This window comes from Mesoplodon bidens, assembly GCF_964165515.1.
Source record: "Mesoplodon bidens genome assembly, chromosome: 5".
NCBI classification, from domain to species: Eukaryota; Metazoa; Chordata; class Mammalia; order Artiodactyla; family Ziphiidae; genus Mesoplodon; species Mesoplodon bidens.
The window spans coordinates 117,473,723-117,486,958 of NC_138161.1; the positions used below are offsets into that span (position 1 = coordinate 117,473,723).

The 13,236-nt window shown below is 40.4% G+C and overlaps 1 pseudogene across 1 annotated transcript in view; it reads left to right on the plus strand.

The window, feature by feature from the left end:
• The first annotated feature begins 151 nt into the window (after positions 1 to 151).
• LOC308617974 (vacuolar protein sorting-associated protein 72 homolog) overlaps positions 152 to 13,236 on the plus strand; it is a 49,620-nt pseudogene continuing 36,535 nt past the window's right edge. The window contains exon 1 of the transcript in view: positions 152 to 341. The product of the transcript in view is annotated as a vacuolar protein sorting-associated protein 72 homolog (transcript). The remainder of the gene's footprint in view (positions 342 to 13,236) is intronic.

The following is a 13,236-nucleotide window of genomic DNA, read 5'->3' on the forward strand; positions in this document are numbered from 1 at the left end:
GGAGCATTTCATTTGAAGGTGCCTCAGGGAAACTTTAGGGATTTCAAAGGGCAGTTAGATATACGAGTCTGGTGATCAGAGGCAAAGGTGGAACGGAAATGAAGATTTAGTAGTCATCAAAACATAGGCAGTAACTCAGACCATGGAGTGAATGAGACGGCTGAATGGGAAAACCTCAGAGGAGGGAGTTTTGGAAGAGGCAGGGGGGATGCTGGGATCATGGGAGAACCCACAGCCTCAATTTGAGAAGGTTGTCAAGGAGACACTGGTCCTGGAGGAGGGTCACATTCAGTCATGGCCAGCAGTCCCAGGGAACATAGAGATACAAGCTACCAAGGCAAGTACGGGAAGCCAGGTGAACTGGGGGAGGAGGAATGAGGCAGTAGAAGCACATGAGGGCACGAGAGGAGGATTTCTGAGGATGACAGAGATGAGGGTCACAGATGGAAATACCCAAAGGGTATAGAACTTGGGTTATCTGTTATTCTGTGTTTTCCCTTGTTAGGATATCACTGTTGGCTCACTCTAGGAGTTGGCTCTGTAGCAGGTGGCTGTCCTGGGTTTTTAGGGCACAGGGCCTAGCAAGCTGAAAATAGGAGAAACTGAAGACAGAGATTGATATTTCAACGTGGTTGAGTGGCAGGTGCTGTTGATGTCCTATCTGACAGGAGCTATATCTCCCCCTTATCAGGTTCTTAACTGACGCCAGATCCTCATGCCTGAAGCCACGGACACTGCATGAGAAGCCATGATAACCCCTGAACCCAGGATCAGAACTCTTCCCACCTCAGCTTGCTTCCATCATCTTTGTCCCTTGTCACATAGGAGCTGACTCCTATTACCAGCTTGCAGAAATCCATTCCCAGGCCTTGTTTTGTCTTGGAATTCTTGCCCAGACGGTTGGGGCTAGGACACTCCCTTGAAGACTCTCAACCTTTGATGGAATCAACAGCCATGATGATTTGGAGGCCAGAATTATCTCCTGGTAAATCTATCAGCTAGATTGCTTAGATCTGGAACTGGGATGAAGAGCCCTACATGGGAGAACATAGCCTGGAGAGATCAAGCCTAAAAGCCAAATCCAGGGGATCAGAGACCAGGATCCATGAATGTGGCTCTGCAGATACAGGATCACAGTGAGAAGAGACCAGAAACAATAATTAATAATAACCATAGGAATTCCCCAGTGGTCCAGCGGTTAGGACTCTGTACTTCCACTGCAGGGGGCATGGGTTCAATACCTGGTTGGGGAACTAGGATCCCACATGCCATGTGGTGTGGTCAAAAAAAAAAAAAGAGATAACTGTAATCAACATTTTTGAGAGCTCACCCCGTGCCAGGTGCTGTGCTAAGCTGCCCTACAGATCCTGTTTCATTTTCACAGGAATGTTTTGAGGCAGGTCTTATTGTCATTCTCACCGTATGGAGAAGGAAACAGAGGCTTAGGGAGTTTAAGTAATTGGCTCATGATATACAGCTGGCAAGTAGCAGAGTGCGGTTGAAACCAGTGCATTCTCATCCAGAGCCTGCATTTCCATCCATGATGCTATCCCCTGAGCTGTGGCTGAGAATCCTATTGGTATTTGGGGCTCTTCTTCACCAACTAGCAGCTTTGATGCAGATCTTAGCTGAGGTCTTGGTGGCTGTGAGAAGCTTCATGACATTTGTTCTGTTTCCACTGCCTTGGTTTGTGGTTCCAAATAGAATTTAAGGGAAAAGCCAGTTCTGCAGGGATGGTTCTGGGAGGGTGTATCTGTTAAGAAGATATTGAACTTGGCGGGGCAGAAACCCAACTTTAACCCACATTTTATTATATTCCAAGGCTGCAGGGGATTTTGTGGAGCCCAAAGATATGCATGTGGCTGAGATTCAGGAACCAATGGAAATAGCCCTTGAAAACTACCAGGATAGTATCTACGAATCTTACCTCTATATTTCAGGCTGTCTGTCTGTCTCTGTTTCTGTCTCTATCTATGTCTGTCTCTCTCCCTCTGTCTCTCCCTTTGTCTATCTATTTATCTCTCTTTTTCTCTATCTCTCCAGACATACTTTTTTCAACCTCTCTAGTTAGAACGGGAACCATGCCCTTGATCCCTGAGGGTTCTGGAACTTTACATCAATCTCAAAGTGTGGTCCCCAGACTAGCAGCATTAGCCTCACCTGTGAAATCATTAGAATGTAAAATCTCAGGTCCTACCCCAGACCTATAGAATCAGAAACTCTGGGTGGGGCCCAGCAGTCTGTTTTAACAAGCCCTCCAGGTGATTCTAATGCATGCCTAGTTTGAGAACCACTGGTTTCTATCTTACAGCGTCAGCCATCTGGAGAGAGACTGACCCATTTGCACCCCCAGAGTCAACATTTTCAGCAAAGGGTTATGGACACAGCTTGAGTCTGGGGTCCACCTCTGCACTGATTAGCTGCAGCCTGAGAGCTGGGTCATGCTGTAAGCTTACTCATCCCACTGCAAAACACCTGGACAGATGTGGAGATGGGATCAGTTCCAGAAAGTAGGCAGTCTGGAAAAGAAGTGGGGTGAGGAGGAATGCTACATGGACAAAACAAGAGAAATTATGAGATCTCAGAACCTGAGAGGACTTACTGGCTTACTGGCTGGGCAAAGCCGTGACAGGAGAGGACAGGGAAGTTAATGAAACCCAAGTGCCTGCCAGCCCAGGGGCAGCCTGTGGAACCAAGGTCCATGCTGTTACTGAACTTGGGTTTGACTGCTCATCCCTCAAGAATCCAATACTAAGAGACAAGTGTTGGGTAGAAGGAAAGATAGCTTTACTGAGGAAGCCAGCAATCCTGGGGAGAAGGTGGACTCATGTCCCAAAGAACCAACTCCCCATTGCCGATCTGGGGACAAGAGTTTTTAAAGTGGGACTTTTGGGGTGCACAGGCGGGGGTGGGGATGGGGGCTACATGCAGAACAGCACAAGCAGCTCTGACAGTCATCTTGAAAGTGGTCATGCCGTGATCTGATCAGCTTCATCTTGATTGTTTTACGTACAGTTAATCTTCAATTCCAGGGTCAGTTTGTTCCCATTTCCTTGAGGCCAGTTCTCAGAATTGTGTAAGATGGAGCAGTTTATGTCATGGCTACAGTCTGGTCATCAGGTCATTAACTTCTTCCACCTGATGGGAGTTTCAGTATCTGCAAAACAGCTCACAGGATAGGGCTCAGGATATTATCCATAGCCCTTGAGGAGGGACTAAAGGTCTTTGACTTTGTTTAATGGCTAAAGTATTATTATTTTGTCTTGTTTTACTGCTTTCCTTTGCTTCTGCATTTTTTTCATTTCTCTGATTTATTATTTGGCTAAAATTTTTCTACAGACAAGAGGCAGTCACAGAGGACATGGTGGTGGTGGGCGCTCTGTCCCAGAAAGGCCCCATAGGGTCCTGCTCTGTTACAGTACTTCTTCAGGGTCATGACCATTGGCCAGGGTCATATGCAGAGCATTAAACTTGATACTGACTCATTTCACCTGTGTTCCTTTTCCCTGAACAGTTCCCATCCAGTTTATCACCTGTTTTAGGTCCTGGAGGTTGTATTAATTACAGCAGCAGTTCTAAAAGTCCAGTCCCTGGGCCCTTAAGGGTCTCTCAGACTCTTTCAGGCATTCCACAGGTCAAACTATTTTCATAATAACACTAAGATTTTACTTGTCGTTTTCACTGTATTGCCATTTGCACTGAGGGTGAAACTGCTGGTACCTCAGCACAAATCAAGGTTGTGATACCAAAATTCTAGTAACGATTGTATTCTTCACTACCAGGCCCTTGTAGTATATATTTTTTTAAAAAGTCAGTTTCACTTACGAATGTCTTTGATAAAATAGAAATTTTATTAAACTAATTAATAAAACAAAATTAATTTAATCAAATTTCAACCCTTGAGTGCATGTCTTTTTAATGTTCTGGGGGACAAAATGGGAAGTGTATGTAAACTATTTTTTCACATCCTGAACTGTGAGGGTTGTCTGAAGACAAAGTGCTTGCTTGAGCTGTGAGATGAATTAGCCTCTTTTTTGCAGAAAACCATTTTTACTTGAAAGAATGACTGATAGACAAGCTATAGTGGTTGGTAGCTATTTCCTTAAGACTGTATTAAGGAAGCCTGTCACTTCAAGGAAAACAACTGACAGTATTTGTTGCCAATGATAGCATTTGAACTTTCAAGTGAAAATTATAATTGTGGAAGACTTGTATCCACCACCATGAGCTTGACAGCTTCCCAATACTTAAAAACTTTTTTTGATGAGATCTGTGGTGAATTTAACCAGTGTGATTTTTGCATATTGTCTAATGATGCATCAACATTTGGAAGATCTTCATAACTCAATGAACCAATATTTTCAAAATGACCAATTCATGAGACAAAATTGTGCATGGGTAAGAGAGCCTTTCAAAGTGCAAGACAGACCAATGGATTTTAATGCAACAGAGTATGAAAGTTCATTTGTATGGTTTCAGATTTTATATTACAACTAACTTTTAAGAAACTACCACTTGTCAAGTTTTAGTATAATATCAATAAGAAATACCCTAGATTATCTCAAATGGCTATTAAAATACCCCTCCCATTCCCAACTACATATCTGTGTGAAGTTGAATATTCTTCATATACTTCAATCAAAACAACAAAGCAAAACATATTGAATGCAGAATAAAATATGAGGATCCAGGTGTCTTCTATTAAACCAGACACTAATGCAATTTTCACAAATGTAAAACAATGCCTATTCTTCTCACTAATTTTTTTTTGTTTTGGAAAATACAGCTATCTTTCATAAAAATGCTATTGATGTTAACATGTAATGGTTTTGTTATTGTTAAATGAATGAAAAAATAAAAATTTCTGTTTTAATTTCTAATGTGGTAAATATTGATACACATAACCCATAAAAAAGTTTTTCAAGGTCCTCAACAATTTTCAAGATTGTAAAGGGGTCTGAAGACCAAAAAGTTTGAGAACTAGTGAGCTGGAGTACAGCTCAGCTATCGTAACTGAGAGTCATATACAGAAAAAAGAATGGCAAAGTTGTTCAAACAATATAGAAATTTCTCTCTTTTTAATAACAGTCCAGATATCAATAGGGAGGGAGTCCAGAGCAAGTGGTGGCTTTGTTCCATGGGTCATGCAGGGTCAGTCCTTCTGTCTTCTTGCTCCAATATCCTCTAATCTGGGGTCTATGGATGGAATTTAGGATGTCTATGAACTTGAGTTAGAAAACCTCTAACAGAAATATTGTGTTTCCTTCAATTATAGGCAACAACCCATAGTGATGTTAGCCAGACTAGTGACTTTGTCACCAATGGAAGGCACATGTATTATCAAATCATATTATAGTTACTGCAGTTATCTCAAACTACCATTTCTATGCATCACTTTAAAAGCATGTTAGTCATTAGTCCCCATCCGTTGTTAAATCTTGTTATGTAATATATCAATAAAGAAATACACAGAGTAAGGTATCATACATTTAAAAAATATTTTATAACTGCATTTCATTATGATTGGTTTCCTTCATAATTCTTATAATTTCAGTATGCCTGGTTTCCTTTATAATCCTTTGTATCTTTATGTATTTAAAGCATCATTCTGTTAAGGTCTCAGGGGGTTCACTAGCATGCCAAATCAGTCCATGATACAAAATGGACAAGAAGTGCTGTTCTAGGATCATGGTGGAAGAAGAAAAGAGAGTAGAGGGAAAAAGCCCTTCTGATAAAGTGCCCCCAGAACTTGCTGCTCACATGCTATTGTTGGGAACTTAGTTATGGGGCCACATCTAGCTGGGAAATGTAGTTTCAACATGGAAGGTAATGTGTCTTCCTAAAACTTGAGGATGAGTGAGTGGGGGTTAAATTATCAAGGGAATATTGAACAATGGGGCCAGGGACAATTCATAGTCTTTTTCCAGAGTTCTCTAGGGCTCTACTTCTTCTCTCTTGACTATCCTCACTTCATCTTTCTGTTCCTCATCCAGTCCCCTAGAGGCTGTTCTTCCTTCTCAATGATAGGTAGGTTTGTTCTCTGCTTGTCCACTCCAACCATCCTCTTCTGAACAGTTAGTGTCATAAAAAAAAATGAAGTTTTGCCATTTGCAACAACAGGGATGGACCTGGAGGGTATTATGCTTAGTGAAATTAGTCAGATGGAGAAAGACACTATATGTTTTCATTTATATGTGGAATCTGAAAAATAAAACAAGTGAATGAATATAGAAAAACAGAAACATACTCACAGATACAGAGAACAAACTAGCGGTTACCAATGGGGACGCGTAAGATAGAGGTAGGGGATTGAGAGGTACAGACTACTAGGTGTAAAATAAATAAGCTACAAGGATGTAATGTACAGCACAAGGAATATAGCCAATACTTCATAATAACTTTATATGGAGTATAATCTTTAAAGATATCGAATCACTATGTTGTACACCTGAAACGAATATAAATCAGCTATACTTCAACTATAAAACAACTTGCTCACAAAGCAGATCTGAATATGTATGTGTGCAGACAAAGATACACACACATGTATACATATAGTCTTTAAAACATAGATGGTCAGGATTGATCAGATTCAATACAAAAAATATCTATAGTAAATATCTTAAACCATGGTAATCACCTGTTAAAATACATTTCCACTGGAAAAAACTGTGCTAAAATTAGCAAGCTGATATGTCAAAATTAAAAAGGCTGGCAGGAGGATCTCAAAATATATCATCTCCAAATAAATACAAAGTGAAAATATAGTAACTTTCCAGTGGAGAAATCTGGTAGACAACCCCTTAATCAAGGTTAATAATAGTGACATACATAGTCTTAATAATAAGACAGTGACAATGTGCATCGCTTGAGACAATACCCTAGGAAGGCACGTCATCTCTGTGATGTTCTGCCCCCAAATCCATAACCGTAAGGTAATCATGACAAAACATCCAGCAAATCCAAATTGAGGGACATTCTAACTGTATTATATTGTATTATATTATAATATATTATTAGATTATATTGTATTATATTACAATACAACTGACCTGTGCTCTTCAAAGTGTCAAGGTTATGAAAGATGAAGACTGAGGAACTGTCACAGATTGGAGGAGACAGAGGAGGGAGAAAAACAAAATGCAATGAGAAACACGGCATTAATGGGTAAGCAGACAAAATTCAAACAAGGTCTGTAGCTTAATAGTATTGTAACAATGTTAATATCCTGGGTTCATTAATGGTACTGTGGTTATGTAAGATGTTTAACATTAGGGGCAAATGGATTAAGGGTATATGAGAACTTCTCTGTACTAGTTTTGCAACTTTTCTATTAATTTAAAGTTATTACAAAATAAAAAGTTAAAAAAAGACAGGCAGTTATAGAGATTGGGCTGTCCTGGGTGGTAGCACATTGCTAGGGATTTTACTACTGAGTGAGGGTCAAGAACTAGTGTATCTCCATCTCAGTCAAAGCTGAAAAAGCAACTCCAGCCAAGCTGTCTCTAGTCTCTGGGTCAAAGCTCCACTTTGAGCGAATGGTTCAGGCAGAATACAGTAGAGCATATTGGCTATAACGACATGCTTTGGTATCAGAGATATGGGTTTCAACATGGTCTCTTCTCTTAACAATTGTGTACCATTCGTAAGGTATTTACCTTCTCTGAACCTCAGTTTTCTCATCTTTACAATGGGAGAATACTTATCTTACAGGGTTGTTGGGGTGTATTTAAAGAGAATGTCTCTGAAGCCAACCAGTGTTTAATAAATAACTATTATTATTGCCCTGTAAAGAGAGGTCTGGGAAGAATCTTATGACCATTTAAGCTTAAGTGAAGCATCCACATAAGTAATTATAAAGTGTGTCAAATATACCACATATGCTCCAAGCCTAGTTACCATTAGTGATGCTAAGGTCATTGTAGTGCTATGGGCTTTAACTAAACTTACAGCACTGTTGGTGAATCTAATTTAATTGAGATGCACTCTAATTTGGATTACACTTTTTTCGTATTTAATTCCTCATGCCTTATATTTTCACGTAGTTGTTAGTGTATAAATTATTAATTTAGTCACTTTGTTTGATTATATTTTTTTCTGGCATTGCTCATGAGTGCTAACATGTTTAAATATTGGTCTCAGTGGTTGCTGAAAGCAAAGTTACATAGGAAGGAAACATCCCCATTGACCCAAATCTAATAAAAAAGCTGCTTTGTTTACATTATTTCATAACACAAAGCTGGACTTTGTGTCTGACCACTTTTGCCTACTGGTTTTAGTACTGTCATCGTTCAGTCTCTTTGGGGAGAATAAACTAGGGGAGTCTAGGATCCCCTTGGAGGTTGTCACTTTTCCTGTGCTCCATACCTCTTGCTCTGCCCATCTGGACCAGTGCTACTCAGTGTGGTCTGTGGACTTGTGCCCGTCTGCAAACTCTCACTGGTACAGGGCAGAAATTGACAGTAAGCGTTCAGAGACTCTGACAGCGATTTGACGGAGTTATTTTTTGTTTGTTCAATAAAATTAGAAAAAGGGCTTGTATTTTGTATTCTTTGCTTTTTCATTTCATTTTTCTAGTAATTTATCATTATTGTATTTGAAGAAAGTGTCAGCCTGTGACAAATTGGAAAAAGAAAACACAAAACCTGGTCCTTCCTCACAGATAAAGAAGCACTGATCTAAATCATAAGGCATATCTGGCAAAAGACTATCCCAATGTGTAATTGAAAGTAATCAATAAAGAGGAAGGTATTCTCATCTAGCTCCACGCATTTCATAAATACAACTTGAGCTAAGGTTACTGCCTGGAAGCATCTATGTACAGATTAGGAGTATTTGTCTGTGTGAAATTTCCTGTTGCTTGTGAACATGCCTAAGGGTTGGAGCGGGGTGAGGGGTGTTTTTCTGCCCAGGAACTTTGTCCTAGTGTATATAGTAAACCTACCTTGTAATAACTACCACAACTGTCTCCTGACTGGCCCCCTGTTTCTGCTCTGGCCCATAATTTCTCCTCCACACTCTGGCCAGGTTAACAGTCTTAGCAAAATGCAGTTTTATCTTCTTACCCTGATGCTTAAAATCCATCAGGAACTTTCCATCATCCACAGGATGAATTTCAAACTCTTTAGCCTCCAATCCCAGGTCCTCTATGATGTGATCTTGGTTTATTTCTCTAGCCTGTGCATTTTAGGAAGATTTTCCCTCCTTGTCCACCTCCTTATCCCTCCTGTCTTTGAAGGGCCTTCTCAAGTGTCACCTTATCTGTGAACCTTTTTCTAAACACCCCACTCACTCCCCTGTAGAACTGACCCCTCCCTCTTTAATGCTGACTACTGGTTTCTAGAACTGCAGCAAACTTCTTTAGTGAGGGTTTGGAAATCAAATTAAGCAAAACCCAAAGATCTTGCTATTCAATTCTTAAATCGAGAGTTAGATGTTGGGTGATTCTTTTTGGTGCTATTTGTAGGGGGAGGCACAGTGGATACTGACCTCTGTAAAGTTCTGCAGGACACCGCAGAGGACATTTTCTCAAGCATGGACCACTGAGTGGTGCCGGGGGAGTGGGTGAAGATGCCACATTTCCTACCTCAGCTGCTCCCTGTCCTGGGGCACTGCTTAAGGAAGGCAGTTACCCAATTGGGTAACGAGATTATGATTTAGCTCACTAAACTAGTCATTCGGCTGTTTACTGAATGACATTCTAAAACACCCAGCGAGTGTAGACTGGTACTTACTTTATAACACATCTTGATTAATTAACTTTAGTGCGCTCTCTTTTCAGGTTCAGAAGCTGTGTGTGAAGTTTCGTGCGATTCAATTGAAAGCAATGCCATGTTTGTAAAGAGGAAAAGGCCTATCTAAACTCTTATTCTATAGCAGTCGATTAGGCATTTGGTTAAATGCTATCTGATATACGGAAATATTCCTCACTGTAGGCAATATTTGGATTCAACAAACCATTACTTCTTCAAAATCCAATCAATGGATGCAGTTGTTATAATAACTTGGTTTACCATTGATGCCAGCATATATTGTGTGTTTAAGTTGAATTAGCTTTATATGCCATGCAGATTTCAGAGTTTTTCAGTTGGATATTAATTGGACGTTAGTGACTGGTGCAATCCCTTCATTTTTTTTTTTTTTAATGAAGAATCTGAGTGCTGTAGAGGTGAAATGGGTTGTTTAAAACAGCAGTCCCCAACCTTTTTGGCACCAGGGACCGGTTTCGTGGAAGACAATTTCTCCACGGATCAGCAGGGGGCGGGGGGTGAGTTATGATTTCAGGATGATTCAAGCGCATTACATTTATTGTGCACTTTATTTCTATTATTATTACATTGTAATACATAATTAAATAATTACACAACTCACCATAATGCAGAAGGAGTGGGAGCCCTGAGCTTGTTTTCACTTGCCACTCACTGATAGGGTTTTGATATGAGTCTGCAAGCAATTGGTTTATTATGGTCTCTGTGCAGTCAGACCTCTCTGCTGATGATAATCTGTATTTGCAGCCGCTCCCCAGCGCTAGCATCACTGCCTCAGCTCTACCTCAGATCATCAGGCATTAGATTCTCATGAGGAGCATGCAACTTAGATCCCTCGCATGTGCAGTTCACAGTAGGGTTTGCACTCCTATAAGAATCTGATGTCACTGCTGAACTGACAGGATGCGGAGCTCAGGCAGTAATGTGAGCGATGGGAAGCGGCTGTAAATACAGATGAAGCTTCGCTCACTCGCCCACCGCTCACCCCCTGCTGTGCAGCCCATGGCCCAGGGGTTGGGGACACCTGGTCTAAAAGTCACACATATATTTATTGGCTGAGCTATACCCAGAACCCAGATGATAACTGTATCTCCTGAATAAGTATCAGGATATATGGCTCAACAAAGGCAATCTTCTGATGTGTAAATTTCTTAATAAGAAAAGTCTTTCAGAAGTATATTTATAACACATTGAACAAAGAACCTTCACTGATGAAAAGAAAATGAGTTTGAGTCTATCCTGGGCTATCCAGTTTATCTTTCCCATGGACTCAACAGCACAGAGGGAAGATGTCCGTTTACGATCTCAGGGCTGGTGTTTACTTGTCTTTGATGTGACTTCCTTGTTCTGTTCAACTGCCTTTTACCAGCAGCTCTTCTCTGCCAGCAACCTAGACTGACATAGACCAAGTTAGGCTTCCAAATTACCACTGGGTGTTTGAATGTTTGCCCTTGCATAGAGGTTGAAGAGTTTGGAAAAAGAAAACAGAAGGGTGGAAAGGCATGGATCTGTAGCAGAAAGGGCAAGCTGCCCACATAGGTTTATGTGACCCCTTTCCATTGTATGGAGTCATTACTGGAAAGCAGCCATTCAGCCATGAACTACATTTCCTAGTCCCAACTCCCTAAATCCCCCAGGCCTTGTTTTACATCTAGTTGTGGCCCCCTTACTAGTCTTCACCAATGGAATGTGAGTGGGAGTGTTATATTATTTTCAGGTCAGTGTTTTCCTTTCTGTTAGCTGGGTGCCCTAGGGGATGGCGAAGCCAAAGATGGAAGGAAATCAGGTCCCTAAAGCACCACATGGAGGACAGGACCTCCCTGGTGGGGCAGTGGTTAAGAACCACCTGCCAATGCAGGGGACATGGGTTTGAGCCCTGGTCCGGGAAGATCCCACATGCCACGGAGCAACTAAGCCAGCACTCCACAACTACTGAGCCCACGTGCCACAACTACTGAAGCCCGTGTGCCTAGAGCCTGTGCTCCTCAACAAGAGAAGCCCCCGCTTGCCGCAACTAGAGAAAAGCCCGCATGCAGCAACAAAGACCCAACGCAACCAAAAATAAATCAATAAATAAATTTATAAAAAGAAAAAAAAGCACCACATGGAGGAGATTGTCCTGTTAACTAGAAAAAACGCTCAGACTCCTACATGAACAAAAAATAAACTTCAAATGTGTTTGAGTCTTTATGCATTTTGGGTTTGTTAGTGCAGCCAGCACTCCCCTAAATAACACAGAGCCTCCAGTTCTTAAGAGTTTTGTTTCCACTTTGAAGTTAGACATTCACCTAAAAATTAGTTACATGTATTTTTACAAAATATTGAATTGAACACTCTAAGTTTTCAGAGAGGCCTCAATTTTCACTGAGAGATTAATAAAGCAAAATGGATTGAGACAGTTGATGAAGCATCAAATAAACAAATTACTTACTTGTCTAAATTTTGCTGATATCATGCTGTTCACTTCCAAATAAGTTCACTTTTAATTTTAATATCCTTGTATAGATGTGAAGAATGTTGTTCTTTAAATATAGACTGTAATTTTTACATGTTACACTCATTTCACAGTGGTATTTATTTGTACTTCACCTCTTTCCAAAAGAGTTTGCAATAACTTATAAAATGCGACTTAGCAACAAAGTTAATAAAATAGAAAAGCAGGGTATAGGAAAAAGGACAAGGAAAAAATGCTAACTTCAACCGTTCACGTGGTTGCTGTGATTGGGTTTTGACCTTAAGTCTAAGCTTCTTGGCAGGTGGTGTACAAGGGAAGTACGATAAATTACAAATCAGCCATCACAAAGGAGGAAGTGTACTCCTCTCTCAGGGAAGGCAAAGCTTTGTCTGGGACCCAAGTCTCAAAGAAATGGTTCCCAGTGATAAAGTGAAAACACTTTATCAAAGATAAGGTGACCACATGTGCGTGGGTTTATCTCTGGGCTTTCTATCCTGTTCCATTGATCTATCTTTCTGTTTTTGTGCCAGTACCACACTGTCTTGATTACTGTAGCTTTGTAGTATAGTCTGCAGTCAGGGAGCCTGATGCTTCCAGCTCCGTATTTTGTTCTTAAGATTGCTTTGGCTATTCGGGGTCTTTTGTGTTTCCATACAAATTGTGAAATTTTTTGTTCTAGTTCTGTGAAAAATGCCAGTGGTAGTTTGATAGGGATTGCATTGAATCTGTAGATTGCTTTGGGTAGTAGAGTCATTTTCACAATATTGATTCTTCCAATCCAGGAACATGGTATATCACTTCATCTATTTGTTTCATCTTTAATATCTTTTATCAGTGTCTTATAATTTTCTGCATACAGGTCTTTTGTCTCCTTAGGTAGGTTTATTCCTAGATATTTTATTCTTTTTGTTGCAGTGTTAAATGGCAGTGTTTTCTTGATTTCACTTTCAGATTTTTCATCATTAGTGTACAGGAATGCAAGAGATTTCTGTGCATTAATTTTGTATGTTGCTA